Below are 10,014 nucleotides of genomic sequence, written 5' to 3' on the forward strand. Positions count from 1 at the left end.
CTTTGTTGAGTAGAAATATACAATATATATTGGTGGAATAACAAGTCAATAGAGGCTCCGTGGCTTAGTTGGTCAAAGTGCCTGTCTAGTAAACAGGAGATCCTGGGTTCGAATCCCAGCGGTGCCTAGACCCCTGTGGTTGTCTGCTTTTTCTTAATAGGTCTATCTTTGTTGAGTAGAAATATACAATATATATTGGTGGAATAACAATTCAATAGAGGCTCCGTGGCTTAGTTGGTCAAAGCGCCTGTTTCGTAAACAGGCGATCCTGGGTTCAAATCCCAGCGGGGCCTTCCTTCCTTATAGCAAACATTAGGATTCCAAAATGCCACATCTATGACTGAGAATGCCAGTTATTGGAAAAAGACTACTTGTCAAAAGGTCTGTCTTGAAACAAAGGGATCTTGTTCAAATCCCAGCGGTACCTTGTAGCTGTAAGCATTTTCTTAATAATTCCAACTTTGCTGTATTGAATCAAACAATATATATTGCTGGAAATACAACCAAATAGAGGCTCCGTGGCTTAGTTGGTCAAAGTGCCTGTCTTGTAAACAGGAGATCCTGGGTTCAAATCCCAGCGGTGCCTTAACCCCTGTGGTTGTCTACATTTTCTAAATATTTCCAACTTTCTCAACAATAGTTCAACAATATATATTGGTGGAAAAACATGTCAAGAGAGGCGCTGTGGCTTAGTTGGTCAAAGTGCCTGTCTAGTAAACAGGAGATCCTGGGTTCAAATCCCAGCGGTGCCTAGACCGCTGTGGTTGTCTGCTTTTTCTTAATAGTTCTATCTTTGTTGAGTAGAAATATACAATATATATTGGTGGAATAACAAGTCAATAGAGGCTCCGTGGCTTAGTTGGTCAAAGTGCCTGTCTAGTAAACAGGAGATCCTGGGTTCAAATCCCAGCGGTGCCTAGACCCCTGTGGTTGTCTGCTTTTTCTAAATTATTCCAACTTTGTTGAGTAGAAATGAACAATATATATTGGTGGAAAAACAAGGAAATAGAGGCGCTGTGGCTTAGTTGGTCAAAGTGCCTGTCTTGTAAACAGGAGATCCTGTGTTCGAATCCCAGCGGTGCCTAGACCCTGTGGTTGTCTGCTATTTCTTAATAGTTCTATCTTTGTTGAGTAGAAATATACAATATATATTGGTGGAATAACAATTCAATAGAGGCTCCGTGGCTTAGTTGGTCAAAGCGCCTGTTTCGTAAACAGGAGATCCTGGGTTCAAATCCCAGCGGTGCCTAGACCACTTTGGTTTGTTAACTTTTTCTTAATAGTTCTATCTTTGTTGAGAAGAAATATACAATATATATTGGTGGAATAACAAGTCAATAGAGGCTCCGTGGCTTAGTTGGTCAAAGTGCCTGTCTAGTAAACAGGAGATCCTGGGTTCAAATCCCAGCGGTGCCTAGACCCCTGTGGTTGTCTGCATTTTCTTAATAGTTCTATCTTTGTTGAGTAGAAATATACAATATATATTGTTGAAATAACAAGTCAATAGAGGCTCTGTGGCTTAGTTGGTCAAAGTGCCTGTCTAGTAAACAGGAGATCCTGGGTTTGAATCCCAGCGGTGCCTAGACCCCTGTGGTTGTCTGCTTTTTCTTAATAGTTCTATCTTTGTTGAGTAGAAATATACAATATATATTGGTGGAATAACAAGTCAATAAAGGCTCTGTGGCTTAGTTGGTCAAAGCGCCTGTTTCGTAAACAGGAGATCCTGGGTTCAAATCCCAGCGGTGCCTAGACCCCTTTGGTTTGTTAACTTTTTCTTAATAGTTCTATCTTTGTTGAGTAGAAATATACAATATATATTGGTGGAATACCAAGTCAATAGAGGCTCCGTGGCTTAGTTGGTCAAAGTGCCTGTCTTGTAAACAGGAGATCCTGGGTTCGAATCCCAGCGGTGCCTTAACCTCTGAACTTGTCCTTTTCATTTCAATGATTCCACCTTTAATACATATCAAATTATACTTTTGTGAATTCCAATTTTTTAAATTTAGCAATACTAAAGGTTTTCTTTAGATTATGATCCCTGACAAGGGCTCTGTGGCTTAGTTGGTCAAAGCGCCTGTTTCGTAAACAGGAGATCCTGGGTTCAAATCCCAGCGGGGCCTTCCTTCCTTATAGCAAACATTAGGATTCCAAAATGCCACATCTATGACTGAGAATGCCAGTTATTGGAAAAAGACTACTTGTCAAAAGGTCTGTCTTGAAACAAAGGGATCTTGTTCAAATCCCAGCGGTACCTTGTAGCTGTAAGCATTTTCTTAATAATTCCAACTTTGCTGTATTGAATCAAACAATATATATTGCTGGAAATACAACCAAATAGAGGCTCCGTGGCTTAGTTGGTCAAAGTGCCTGTCTTGTAAACAGGAGATCCTGGGTTCAAATCCCAGCGGTGCCTTAACCCCTGTGGTTGTCTACATTTTCTAAATATTTCCAACTTTCTCAACAATAATTCAACAATATATATTGGTGGAAAAACATGTCAAGAGAGGCGCTGTGGCTTAGTTGGTCAAAGTGCCTGTCTAGTAAACAGGAGATCCTGGGTTCAAATCCCAGCGGTGCCTAGACCGCTGTGGTTGTCTGCTTTTTCTTAATAGTTCTATCTTTGTTGAGTAGAAATATACAATATATATTGGTGGAATAACAAGTCAATAGAGGCTCCGTGGCTTAGTTGGTCAAAGTGCCTGTCTAGTAAACAGGAGATCCTGGGTTCAAATCCCAGCGGTGCCTAGACCCCTGTGGTTGTCTGCTTTTTCTAAATTATTCCAACTTTGTTGAGTAGAAATGAACAATATATATTGGTTGAAAAACAAGGAAATAGAGGCGCTGTGGCTTAGTTGGTCAAAGTGCCTGTCTTGTAAACAGGAGATCCTGTGTTCGAATCCCAGCGGTGCCTAGACCCTGTGGTTGCCTGCTATTTCTTAATAGTTCTATCTTTGTTGAGTAGAAATATACAATATATATTGGTGGAATAACAAGTCAATAGAGGCTCCGTGGCTTAGTTGGTCAAAGTGCCTGTCTAGTAAACAGGAGATCCTGGGTTCGAATCCCAGCGGTGCCTAGACCCCTGTGGTTGTCTGCTTTTTCTTAATAGGTCTATCTTTGTTGAGTAGAAATATACAATATATATTGGTGGAATAACAATTCAATAGAGGCTCCGTGGCTTAGTTGGTCAAAGCGCCTGTTTCGTAAACAGGCGATCCTGGGTTCAAATCCCAGCGGGGCCTTCCTTCCTTATAGCAAACATTAGGATTCCAAAATGCCACATCTATGACTGAGAATGCCAGTTATTGGAAAAAGACTACTTGTCAAAAGGTCTGTCTTGAAACAAAGGGATCTTGTTCAAATCCCAGCGGTACCTTGTAGCTGTAAGCATTTTCTTAATAATTCCAACTTTGCTGTATTGAATCAAACAATATATATTGCTGGAAATACAACCAAATAGAGGCTCCGTGGCTTAGTTGGTCAAAGTGCCTGTCTTGTAAACAGGAGATCCTGGGTTCAAATCCCAGCGGTGCCTTAACCCCTGTGGTTGTCTACATTTTCTAAATATTTCCAACTTTCTCAACAATAGTTCAACAATATATATTGGTGGAAAAACATGTCAAGAGAGGCGCTGTGGCTTAGTTGGTCAAAGTGCCTGTCTAGTAAACAGGAGATCCTGGGTTCAAATCCCAGCGGTGCCTAGACCGCTGTGGTTGTCTGCTTTTTCTTAATAGTTCTATCTTTGTTGAGTAGAAATATACAATATATATTGGTGGAATAACAAGTCAATAGAGGCTCCGTGGCTTAGTTGGTCAAAGTGCCTGTCTAGTAAACAGGAGATCCTGGGTTCAAATCCCAGCGGTGCCTAGACCCCTGTGGTTGTCTGCTTTTTCTAAATTATTCCAACTTTGTTGAGTAGAAATGAACAATATATATTGGTGGAAAAACAAGGAAATAGAGGCGCTGTGGCTTAGTTGGTCAAAGTGCCTGTCTTGTAAACAGGAGATCCTGTGTTCGAATCCCAGCGGTGCCTAGACCCTGTGGTTGTCTGCTATTTCTTAATAGTTCTATCTTTGTTGAGTAGAAATATACAATATATATTGGTGGAATAACAAGTCAATAGAGGCTCCGTGGCTTAGTTGGTCAAAGTGCCTGTCTAGTAAACAGGAGATCCTGGGTTCGAATCCCAGCGGTGCCTAGACCCCTGTGGTTGTCTGCTTTTTCTTACAGTTTTTCTCCATTGCTTTGGCTCAATTCTTGAAACAGAAATTACATTCTCAAAGCTCTTAATGCATTTGGTAAAATAGCTTATATGGTTCAGCACAACTACATAGATCACCTTCAAAAGGTCATATCTCACCCAAAACAGTTAACTCAAGCTTCAAAACCAAATCATTTTCTCATAAAGATAGTCAGTGCCCCCAATTGAAAACTTCCTTCTCGATTGCTGTGGCTCATCTATCTCTCGAAAAAACGACATTCTCAAAGCTTTAAATACATTTGCCAAAATAACTTAGATGGTTTAGCTAAACACTATGGCACACCTGCAAAAGGTCATATCTCTCCCAAAACAGACAACTCATCAGTCACAACGAATTCCTTTTCTCATACAAACAGTCAGTGCCCCCAAAATGAAAAGTCCTTTTGTCATTGTTTACAGTTTTTCTCCATTGCTTTGGCTCAATTCTTGAAACAGAAATTACATTCTCAAAGCTCTTAATGCATTTGGTAAAATAGCCTATATGGTTCAGCACAACTACATAGATCACCTTCAAAAGGTCATATCTCACCCAAAACAGTTAACTCAAGCTTCAAAACCAAATCGTTTTCTCATAAAAATAGTCAGTGCCCCCAAAATGAAAACTTCCTTCTCGATTGCTGTGGCTCATCTATCTCTCGAAAAAACGACATTCTCAAAGCTTTAAATACATTTGCCAAAATAACCTAGCTGGTTTAGCAAAACACTATGGCACACCTGCAAAAGGTCATATCTCTCCCAAAACAGACAACTCATCAGTCACAACGAATTCCTTTTCTCATACAAACAGTCAGTGCCCCCAAAATGAAAAGTCCTTTTGTCATTGTTTAAACACTGCAGGTCAAAATGTTTAGTTGTTTTGTCACTATGGCAGAGGACCATTGAAATCCCTCATGTCCACCAGTCTTAGCCCAGTCCTTCATTGACAATGGTTACTGTACTGGTTTTTTTGTCTAGCTAACAGAATAAAATAGGATTTTAGGGTAAGATTAGCCTCCAAGGTTTGACATCACACATTGCACTCATACTACCGGAAATTGTAATTGCAATTATCATTCACAAACATAAAATAACTTCCATACATCAAAGTAAAAAGCAGCATAATATACTGTAAAAGAAACACAGAAACAAAAACCAATGTAAATTATATGCATCCTACAGTGCTGTAAATAAAGCTGGTCAAAGAATAGATAAAATAAAGTTCTAGTTTCACCTGACTGTCAATTGTTGTAATACTGTGAATTTATCAAATGTTATTCATGGTATAATGTTCTTGAGTAATTTTGACAATTGAACAGACTATTGTGCATGTGATGACTTATACAATGAAAATACGCTGAGACGTTTTGGAGCAAAAAACAATTAGACTGAGAATCAACAATCAGTTTAGATCAACAAGATCTATTCACTTGGAAATTGTGCTAAACGTAGGCTACATGTACTTAATCATTTGCAAAGATGTACTGAGACATTGAGACATGTACTTAGACATTTACAATTTAACCAAATGAATGAGAAATTCAATTCTGTATTGAGAAATTGCTAAGTTGTTTGGAGGTTTGTCCATGTTGTTTTGAGAATGTCATTTCTGTTTCAAAAAATGAGCCAAACCAATGGAGAAAAACTGTAAACACTGCAGGTCAAAATGTTTAGTTGTTTTGTCACTATGGCAGAGGACCATTGAAATCCCTCATGTCCACCAGTCTTAGCCCAGTCCTTCATTGACAATGGTTACTGTACTGTTTTTTTTGTCTAGCTAACAGAATAAAAAAGGATTTTAGGGTAAGATTAGCCTCCAAGGTTTGACATCACACATTGCACTCATACTACCGGAAATTGTAATTGCAATTATCATTCACAAACATAAAATAACTTCCATCCATCAAAGTAAAAAGCAGCATAATATACTGTAAAATAAACACAGAAACAAAAACCAATGTAAATTATATGCATACTACAGTGCTGTAAATAAAGCCGGTCAAAGAATAGATAAAATAAAGTTCTAGTTTCACCTGACTGTCAATTGTTGTAATACTGTGAATTTATCAAATGTTATTCATGGTATTATGTTCTTGAGTAATTTTGACAATTGAACAGACTATTGTGCATGTGATGACTTATACAATGAAAATACGCTGAGACGTTTTGGAGCGAAAAACAATTAGACTGAGAATCAACAATCAGTTTAGATCAACAAGATCTATTCACTTGGAAATTGTGCTAAACGTAGGCTACATGTACTTAATCATTTGCAAAGATGTACTGAGACATTGAGACATGTACTTAGACATTTACAATTTAACCAAATGAATGAGAAATTCAATTCTGTATTGAGAAATTGCTAAGTTGTTTGGAGGTTTGTCCATGTTGTTTTGAGAATGTCATTTCTGTTTCAAAAAATGAGCCAAACCAATAGAGAAAAACTGTAATAGGTCTATCTTTGTTGAGTAGAAATATACAATAAATATTGGTGGAATAACAATTCAATAGAGGCTCCGTGGCTTAGTTGGTCAAAGCGCCTGTTTCGTAAACAGGAGATCCTGGGTTCAAATCCCAGCGGTGCCTAGACCACTTTGGTTTGTTAACTTTTTCTTAATAGTTCTATCTTTGTTGAGAAGAAATATACAATATATATTGGTGGAATAACAAGTCAATAGAGGCTCCGTGGCTTAGTTGGTCAAAGTGCCTGTCTAGTAAACAGGAGATCCTGGGTTCGAATCCCAGCGGTGCCTAGACCCCTGTGGTTGTCTGCTTTTTCTTAATAGTTCTATCTTTGTTGAGAAGAAATATACAATATATATTGGTGGAATAACAAGTCAATAGAGGCTCCGTGGCTTAGTTGGTCAAAGTGCCTGTCTAGTAAACAGGAGATCCTGGGTTCAAATCCCAGCGGTGCCTAGACCCCTGTGGTTGTCTGCATTTTCTTAATAGTTCTATCTTTGTTGAGTAGAAATATACAATATATATTGTTGAAATAACAAGTCAATAGAGGCTCTGTGGCTTAGTTGGTCAAAGTGCCTGTCTAGTAAACAGGAGATCCTGGGTTCAAATCCCAGCGGTGCCTAGACCACTTTGGTTTGTTAACTTTTTCTTAATAGTTCTATCTTTGTTGAGAAGAAATATACAATATATATTGGTGGAATAACAAGTCAATAGAGGCTCCGTGGCTTAGTTGGTCAAAGTGCCTGTCTAGTAAACAGGAGATCCTGGGTTCGAATCCCAGCGGTGCCTTAACCTCTGAACTTGTCCTTTTCATTTCAATGATTCCACCTTTAATACATATCAAATTATACTTTTGTGAATTCCAATTTTTTAAATTTAGCAATACTAAAGGTTTTCTTTAGATTATGATCCCTGACAAGGGCTCTGTGGCTTAGTTGGTCAAAGCGCCTGTTTCGTAAACAGGAGATCCTGGGTTCAAATCCCAGCGGGGCCTTCCTTCCTTATAGCAAACATTAGGATTCCAAAATGCCACATCTATGACTGAGAATGCCAGTTATTGGAAAAAGACTACTTGTCAAAAGGTCTGTCTTGAAACAAAGGGATCTTGTTCAAATCCCAGCGGTACCTTGTAGCTGTAAGCATTTTCTTAATAATTCCAACTTTGCTGTATTGAATCAAACAATATATATTGCTGGAAATACAACCAAATAGAGGCTCCGTGGCTTAGTTGGTCAAAGTGCCTGTCTTGTAAACAGGAGATCCTGGGTTCAAATCCCAGCGGTGCCTTAACCCCTGTGGTTGTCTACATTTTCTAAATATTTCCAACTTTCTCAACAATAATTCAACAATATATATTGGTGGAAAAACATGTCAAGAGAGGCGCTGTGGCTTAGTTGGTCAAAGTGCCTGTCTAGTAAACAGGAGATCCTGGGTTCAAATCCCAGCGGTGCCTAGACCGCTGTGGTTGTCTGCTTTTTCTTAATAGTTCTATCTTTGTTGAGTAGAAATATACAATATATATTGGTGGAATAACAAGTCAATAGAGGCTCCGTGGCTTAGTTGGTCAAAGTGCCTGTCTAGTAAACAGGAGATCCTGGGTTCAAATCCCAGCGGTGCCTAGACCCCTGTGGTTGTCTGCTTTTTCTAAATTATTCCAACTTTGTTGAGTAGAAATGAACAATATATATTGGTTGAAAAACAAGGAAATAGAGGCGCTGTGGCTTAGTTGGTCAAAGTGCCTGTCTTGTAAACAGGAGATCCTGTGTTCGAATCCCAGCGGTGCCTAGACCCTGTGGTTGCCTGCTATTTCTTAATAGTTCTATCTTTGTTGAGTAGAAATATACAATATATATTGGTGGAATAACAAGTCAATAGAGGCTCCGTGGCTTAGTTGGTCAAAGTGCCTGTCTAGTAAACAGGAGATCCTGGGTTCGAATCCCAGCGGTGCCTAGACCCCTGTGGTTGTCTGCTTTTTCTTAATAGGTCTATCTTTGTTGAGTAGAAATATACAATATATATTGGTGGAATAACAATTCAATAGAGGCTCCGTGGCTTAGTTGGTCAAAGCGCCTGTTTCGTAAACAGGCGATCCTGGGTTCAAATCCCAGCGGGGCCTTCCTTCCTTATAGCAAACATTAGGATTCCAAAATGCCACATCTATGACTGAGAATGCCAGTTATTGGAAAAAGACTACTTGTCAAAAGGTCTGTCTTGAAACAAAGGGATCTTGTTCAAATCCCAGCGGTACCTTGTAGCTGTAAGCATTTTCTTAATAATTCCAACTTTGCTGTATTGAATCAAACAATATATATTGCTGGAAATACAACCAAATAGAGGCTCCGTGGCTTAGTTGGTCAAAGTGCCTGTCTTGTAAACAGGAGATCCTGGGTTCAAATCCCAGCGGTGCCTTAACCCCTGTGGTTGTCTACATTTTCTAAATATTTCCAACTTTCTCAACAATAGTTCAACAATATATATTGGTGGAAAAACATGTCAAGAGAGGCGCTGTGGCTTAGTTGGTCAAAGTGCCTGTCTAGTAAACAGGAGATCCTGGGTTCAAATCCCAGCGGTGCCTAGACCGCTGTGGTTGTCTGCTTTTTCTTAATAGTTCTATCTTTGTTGAGTAGAAATATACAATATATATTGGTGGAATAACAAGTCAATAGAGGCTCCGTGGCTTAGTTGGTCAAAGTGCCTGTCTAGTAAACAGGAGATCCTGGGTTCAAATCCCAGCGGTGCCTAGACCCCTGTGGTTGTCTGCTTTTTCTAAATTATTCCAACTTTGTTGAGTAGAAATGAACAATATATATTGGTGGAAAAACAAGGAAATAGAGGCGCTGTGGCTTAGTTGGTCAAAGTGCCTGTCTTGTAAACAGGAGATCCTGTGTTCGAATCCCAGCGGTGCCTAGACCCTGTGGTTGTCTGCTATTTCTTAATAGTTCTATCTTTGTTGAGTAGAAATATACAATATATATTGGTGGAATAACAAGTCAATAGAGGCTCCGTGGCTTAGTTGGTCAAAGTGCCTGTCTAGTAAACAGGAGATCCTGGGTTCGAATCCCAGCGGTGCCTAGACCCCTGTGGTTGTCTGCTTTTTCTTACAGTTTTTCTCCATTGCTTTGGCTCAATTCTTGAAACAGAAATTACATTCTCAAAGCTCTTAATGCATTTGGTAAAATAGCTTATATGGTTCAGCACAACTACATAGATCACCTTCAAAAGGTCATATCTCACCCAAAACAGTTAACTCAAGCTTCAAAACCAAATCATTTTCTCATAAAGATAGTCAGTGCCCCCAATTGAAAACTTCCTTC

The 10,014-nt window shown here is 39.2% G+C and overlaps 40 non-coding genes across 40 annotated transcripts; all 40 read left to right on the forward strand.

Annotated features, from left to right (window-relative positions):
• The first annotated feature begins 53 nt into the window (after positions 1-53).
• trnat-agu (transfer RNA threonine (anticodon AGU)) lies at positions 54-127 on the forward strand. The gene has a single exon. It is a non-coding gene; the product is annotated as a tRNA-Thr (tRNA).
• A 92-nt stretch (positions 128-219) lies between these two features.
• trnat-cgu (transfer RNA threonine (anticodon CGU)) lies at positions 220-293 on the forward strand. Its single transcript has one exon. It is a non-coding gene; the product is annotated as a tRNA-Thr (tRNA).
• A 219-nt stretch (positions 294-512) lies between these two features.
• On the forward strand, positions 513-586 carry trnat-ugu (transfer RNA threonine (anticodon UGU)). Its single transcript has one exon. It is a non-coding gene; the product is annotated as a tRNA-Thr (tRNA).
• A 92-nt stretch (positions 587-678) lies between these two features.
• Positions 679-752, forward strand: trnat-agu (transfer RNA threonine (anticodon AGU)). The gene has a single exon. It is a non-coding gene; the product is annotated as a tRNA-Thr (tRNA).
• A 92-nt stretch (positions 753-844) lies between these two features.
• Positions 845-918, forward strand: trnat-agu (transfer RNA threonine (anticodon AGU)). Its single transcript has one exon. It is a non-coding gene; the product is annotated as a tRNA-Thr (tRNA).
• Positions 919-1,010: 92 nt separating this feature from the next.
• trnat-ugu (transfer RNA threonine (anticodon UGU)) lies at positions 1,011-1,084 on the forward strand. Its single transcript has one exon. It is a non-coding gene; the product is annotated as a tRNA-Thr (tRNA).
• Positions 1,085-1,175: 91 nt separating this feature from the next.
• Positions 1,176-1,249, forward strand: trnat-cgu (transfer RNA threonine (anticodon CGU)). Its single transcript has one exon. It is a non-coding gene; the product is annotated as a tRNA-Thr (tRNA).
• Positions 1,250-1,342: 93 nt separating this feature from the next.
• On the forward strand, positions 1,343-1,416 carry trnat-agu (transfer RNA threonine (anticodon AGU)). Its single transcript has one exon. It is a non-coding gene; the product is annotated as a tRNA-Thr (tRNA).
• A 92-nt stretch (positions 1,417-1,508) lies between these two features.
• trnat-agu (transfer RNA threonine (anticodon AGU)) lies at positions 1,509-1,582 on the forward strand. Its single transcript has one exon. It is a non-coding gene; the product is annotated as a tRNA-Thr (tRNA).
• Positions 1,583-1,674: 92 nt separating this feature from the next.
• Positions 1,675-1,748, forward strand: trnat-cgu (transfer RNA threonine (anticodon CGU)). Its single transcript has one exon. It is a non-coding gene; the product is annotated as a tRNA-Thr (tRNA).
• A 93-nt stretch (positions 1,749-1,841) lies between these two features.
• On the forward strand, positions 1,842-1,915 carry trnat-ugu (transfer RNA threonine (anticodon UGU)). The gene has a single exon. It is a non-coding gene; the product is annotated as a tRNA-Thr (tRNA).
• Positions 1,916-2,046: 131 nt separating this feature from the next.
• trnat-cgu (transfer RNA threonine (anticodon CGU)) lies at positions 2,047-2,120 on the forward strand. The gene has a single exon. It is a non-coding gene; the product is annotated as a tRNA-Thr (tRNA).
• A 219-nt stretch (positions 2,121-2,339) lies between these two features.
• trnat-ugu (transfer RNA threonine (anticodon UGU)) lies at positions 2,340-2,413 on the forward strand. Its single transcript has one exon. It is a non-coding gene; the product is annotated as a tRNA-Thr (tRNA).
• Positions 2,414-2,505: 92 nt separating this feature from the next.
• On the forward strand, positions 2,506-2,579 carry trnat-agu (transfer RNA threonine (anticodon AGU)). The gene has a single exon. It is a non-coding gene; the product is annotated as a tRNA-Thr (tRNA).
• Positions 2,580-2,671: 92 nt separating this feature from the next.
• Positions 2,672-2,745, forward strand: trnat-agu (transfer RNA threonine (anticodon AGU)). The gene has a single exon. It is a non-coding gene; the product is annotated as a tRNA-Thr (tRNA).
• A 92-nt stretch (positions 2,746-2,837) lies between these two features.
• On the forward strand, positions 2,838-2,911 carry trnat-ugu (transfer RNA threonine (anticodon UGU)). Its single transcript has one exon. It is a non-coding gene; the product is annotated as a tRNA-Thr (tRNA).
• A 91-nt stretch (positions 2,912-3,002) lies between these two features.
• Positions 3,003-3,076, forward strand: trnat-agu (transfer RNA threonine (anticodon AGU)). Its single transcript has one exon. It is a non-coding gene; the product is annotated as a tRNA-Thr (tRNA).
• Positions 3,077-3,168: 92 nt separating this feature from the next.
• trnat-cgu (transfer RNA threonine (anticodon CGU)) lies at positions 3,169-3,242 on the forward strand. The gene has a single exon. It is a non-coding gene; the product is annotated as a tRNA-Thr (tRNA).
• Positions 3,243-3,461: 219 nt separating this feature from the next.
• trnat-ugu (transfer RNA threonine (anticodon UGU)) lies at positions 3,462-3,535 on the forward strand. The gene has a single exon. It is a non-coding gene; the product is annotated as a tRNA-Thr (tRNA).
• A 92-nt stretch (positions 3,536-3,627) lies between these two features.
• trnat-agu (transfer RNA threonine (anticodon AGU)) lies at positions 3,628-3,701 on the forward strand. Its single transcript has one exon. It is a non-coding gene; the product is annotated as a tRNA-Thr (tRNA).
• Positions 3,702-3,793: 92 nt separating this feature from the next.
• trnat-agu (transfer RNA threonine (anticodon AGU)) lies at positions 3,794-3,867 on the forward strand. Its single transcript has one exon. It is a non-coding gene; the product is annotated as a tRNA-Thr (tRNA).
• A 92-nt stretch (positions 3,868-3,959) lies between these two features.
• Positions 3,960-4,033, forward strand: trnat-ugu (transfer RNA threonine (anticodon UGU)). Its single transcript has one exon. It is a non-coding gene; the product is annotated as a tRNA-Thr (tRNA).
• Positions 4,034-4,124: 91 nt separating this feature from the next.
• On the forward strand, positions 4,125-4,198 carry trnat-agu (transfer RNA threonine (anticodon AGU)). The gene has a single exon. It is a non-coding gene; the product is annotated as a tRNA-Thr (tRNA).
• A 2,551-nt stretch (positions 4,199-6,749) lies between these two features.
• On the forward strand, positions 6,750-6,823 carry trnat-cgu (transfer RNA threonine (anticodon CGU)). Its single transcript has one exon. It is a non-coding gene; the product is annotated as a tRNA-Thr (tRNA).
• Positions 6,824-6,916: 93 nt separating this feature from the next.
• trnat-agu (transfer RNA threonine (anticodon AGU)) lies at positions 6,917-6,990 on the forward strand. Its single transcript has one exon. It is a non-coding gene; the product is annotated as a tRNA-Thr (tRNA).
• Positions 6,991-7,082: 92 nt separating this feature from the next.
• trnat-agu (transfer RNA threonine (anticodon AGU)) lies at positions 7,083-7,156 on the forward strand. Its single transcript has one exon. It is a non-coding gene; the product is annotated as a tRNA-Thr (tRNA).
• A 92-nt stretch (positions 7,157-7,248) lies between these two features.
• On the forward strand, positions 7,249-7,322 carry trnat-agu (transfer RNA threonine (anticodon AGU)). Its single transcript has one exon. It is a non-coding gene; the product is annotated as a tRNA-Thr (tRNA).
• A 93-nt stretch (positions 7,323-7,415) lies between these two features.
• trnat-agu (transfer RNA threonine (anticodon AGU)) lies at positions 7,416-7,489 on the forward strand. Its single transcript has one exon. It is a non-coding gene; the product is annotated as a tRNA-Thr (tRNA).
• A 131-nt stretch (positions 7,490-7,620) lies between these two features.
• Positions 7,621-7,694, forward strand: trnat-cgu (transfer RNA threonine (anticodon CGU)). Its single transcript has one exon. It is a non-coding gene; the product is annotated as a tRNA-Thr (tRNA).
• A 219-nt stretch (positions 7,695-7,913) lies between these two features.
• Positions 7,914-7,987, forward strand: trnat-ugu (transfer RNA threonine (anticodon UGU)). The gene has a single exon. It is a non-coding gene; the product is annotated as a tRNA-Thr (tRNA).
• Positions 7,988-8,079: 92 nt separating this feature from the next.
• Positions 8,080-8,153, forward strand: trnat-agu (transfer RNA threonine (anticodon AGU)). Its single transcript has one exon. It is a non-coding gene; the product is annotated as a tRNA-Thr (tRNA).
• A 92-nt stretch (positions 8,154-8,245) lies between these two features.
• On the forward strand, positions 8,246-8,319 carry trnat-agu (transfer RNA threonine (anticodon AGU)). The gene has a single exon. It is a non-coding gene; the product is annotated as a tRNA-Thr (tRNA).
• A 92-nt stretch (positions 8,320-8,411) lies between these two features.
• Positions 8,412-8,485, forward strand: trnat-ugu (transfer RNA threonine (anticodon UGU)). The gene has a single exon. It is a non-coding gene; the product is annotated as a tRNA-Thr (tRNA).
• A 91-nt stretch (positions 8,486-8,576) lies between these two features.
• Positions 8,577-8,650, forward strand: trnat-agu (transfer RNA threonine (anticodon AGU)). Its single transcript has one exon. It is a non-coding gene; the product is annotated as a tRNA-Thr (tRNA).
• Positions 8,651-8,742: 92 nt separating this feature from the next.
• On the forward strand, positions 8,743-8,816 carry trnat-cgu (transfer RNA threonine (anticodon CGU)). Its single transcript has one exon. It is a non-coding gene; the product is annotated as a tRNA-Thr (tRNA).
• Positions 8,817-9,035: 219 nt separating this feature from the next.
• trnat-ugu (transfer RNA threonine (anticodon UGU)) lies at positions 9,036-9,109 on the forward strand. The gene has a single exon. It is a non-coding gene; the product is annotated as a tRNA-Thr (tRNA).
• A 92-nt stretch (positions 9,110-9,201) lies between these two features.
• Positions 9,202-9,275, forward strand: trnat-agu (transfer RNA threonine (anticodon AGU)). The gene has a single exon. It is a non-coding gene; the product is annotated as a tRNA-Thr (tRNA).
• A 92-nt stretch (positions 9,276-9,367) lies between these two features.
• On the forward strand, positions 9,368-9,441 carry trnat-agu (transfer RNA threonine (anticodon AGU)). Its single transcript has one exon. It is a non-coding gene; the product is annotated as a tRNA-Thr (tRNA).
• Positions 9,442-9,533: 92 nt separating this feature from the next.
• On the forward strand, positions 9,534-9,607 carry trnat-ugu (transfer RNA threonine (anticodon UGU)). Its single transcript has one exon. It is a non-coding gene; the product is annotated as a tRNA-Thr (tRNA).
• Positions 9,608-9,698: 91 nt separating this feature from the next.
• trnat-agu (transfer RNA threonine (anticodon AGU)) lies at positions 9,699-9,772 on the forward strand. Its single transcript has one exon. It is a non-coding gene; the product is annotated as a tRNA-Thr (tRNA).
• Positions 9,773-10,014: the final 242 nt, after the last annotated feature.

The sequence above is a fragment of the Pungitius pungitius genome, chromosome 13 (assembly GCF_949316345.1).
Source record: "Pungitius pungitius chromosome 13, fPunPun2.1, whole genome shotgun sequence".
Lineage (NCBI taxonomy): Eukaryota > Metazoa > Chordata > Actinopteri > Perciformes > Gasterosteidae > Pungitius > Pungitius pungitius.